Source organism: Sorex fumeus, unplaced genomic scaffold, assembly GCF_029834395.1.
Source record: "Sorex fumeus unplaced genomic scaffold, SorFum_2.1 ptg000169l, whole genome shotgun sequence".
Classification (NCBI taxonomy): domain Eukaryota; kingdom Metazoa; phylum Chordata; class Mammalia; order Eulipotyphla; family Soricidae; genus Sorex; species Sorex fumeus.
The window spans coordinates 9,088,986-9,090,827 of record NW_026606226.1 but is presented as its reverse complement, the minus strand read 5'-3'; the positions used below and the strand labels follow the sequence as shown (position 1 = coordinate 9,090,827).

At 45.2% G+C, this 1,842-nt stretch overlaps 1 pseudogene; it reads right to left on the bottom strand.

The window, feature by feature from the left end:
- Positions 1-318: 318 nt before the first annotated feature.
- Positions 319-1,630, bottom strand: LOC130016853 (DNA/RNA-binding protein KIN17-like; annotated as a pseudogene).
- Positions 1,631-1,842: the final 212 nt, after the last annotated feature.

Sequence of the window (1,842 nt, the reverse complement as noted above, 5' to 3'; positions counted from 1 at the left end):
AGGGTTGTGGATATGGCTTTGACAGTATGAGGACCCATCCTGCCTGCCTCCCAAAAGAGCCCCAGAGGCAATAACATTCTTTTAATGAGGATAAAAATCATTATTATTACGAAGCAAATAAATGCAACAAGGACAGAGTAACATATTTTGATACTCATGACATAATTAGACATTTTTCTAAGCTTAGCTAACTAACGACACAGTCTGGTTTAAATAAATCCATTTGCTTTATACAGAAGAAACATCCCAACACAGTGTTTAGGCATTTAGAGCCTCAGTGTCTTGGCAAACACCAATTTGATTTAGGATTTTAATGTGTTAACAAATTTTCAAACAGGCAAGTTTAGAAATGTCTTCATACTGAATTCCTTCAATTCTGTGTCCCTTTAAAGGGCCAGTTTAAAGGTAGTAGCTGAAAATGCTTTCTCATTTTTGGATTCCAGGGTACCTTCATTTCCTCTGTAGTCTCAACTTAAAATTAGAATTCTCTTTCTTGGTGTGGGAATACCAGTTTTCAAGTGAGTCTGGTTCAGCTTCAGTTTGCCCCTGGAATGGACCATCTTCACCACAGCTATGTACTAGTCCATCACTTCTGTTATAACACTCTTTTTTCTTATAATATTTATCACCAAGCTTTTTGCTTATGACTTTCACAGTAATTTCTGGCTGTAGCCAGTAGTCTGTCAGGGAAGTTCTCTTATTCTATTTAATCTCCATGATTTCATGGAGCACAGACTTCTTTTCCTTGGATTCAGCTGAACTCTGAGATTTCTGCTTGGTGGATGCCACAGGCCCTAGAGTGGCCAATGCACTTGGTCCCAAAGAACTGGATTTGGAGATGGTCGCTGCAGAGTTGCAGGCTCCCTTATTCAAATTAAAGGTGATCTTCTCATCAGTAGGGTGTTTGCCTTGTACATGGCTGACACAGCCGACCAGAGTCTGATTCCTCCACCCCTCTTGGAGAGCCCGGCAAGCTACCGAGAGTATCTCGCTTGCAGTACAAAGCCTGGCAAGCTACCAGTGATGTATTGGATATGCCAAGCACAGTAACAAGTCTCACAATGTTACTGGGCCTGCTCAAGCAAATTGATGAACAACGGGAGGACAGTGACAGTGACAGTAATTCCATAGAAACAGGGACCTCTTTTTTTTTTTTCCTCCCAGGCCTCTTCTCACTTGTTCTTCAATGAATTTGGCTGTTTTTTCTTCATCATCAAGATCCTGCTTCTTCTCTAGTTCCAGTTGCCCCTGGAGTTTCTGGGTCCCTGTCTATCTACTGAATACACCAGGGGTCTCATGCACTTCATCCAGCCCTTCTCTGCCCAGACACTTGCTGAAGTCAGTGAGCATCTCCCACTGGGTGGCCTTCATGTGGATGTGCTGGAGATTCCTGACATACTCATTACACAAAAAATTGTTGTGGAGTCTCTCAGTGCCAAAACACCTCCAGAGAAACTCTATCTAGAAACTCTTTTCGGAATTCCTCTGAAAAAATAATCCACGAACAGCTGTAGTTGGAACTGATGACATTCGGCCACTGAAAGCCATTCTCGTCCTGGCACTGCTTTTGGCATGTCTGGCAGTTCCTGTTGGTGAAGGCCTTTGGGGTCAGGAGATCCAACTTGCCCATCGCGACCACCACAGACAACAGTTGGAAGGGAAACCAGGCTGGTGAAGCGTTGGGGCAGGACAAACAGCAGGTGCAAGCAGGAAGGAGGCGGAGCCGGAGAGAGGCTGGGCCTCAAGGCTCTCTAAGCTTCCCTGTGTGGGCAACTGAGAGTGACCACGGGAGGAGTGGGGGCGGCAGGCTTCAGCGCCTGCGCATTGCATCACGTGGGCCCA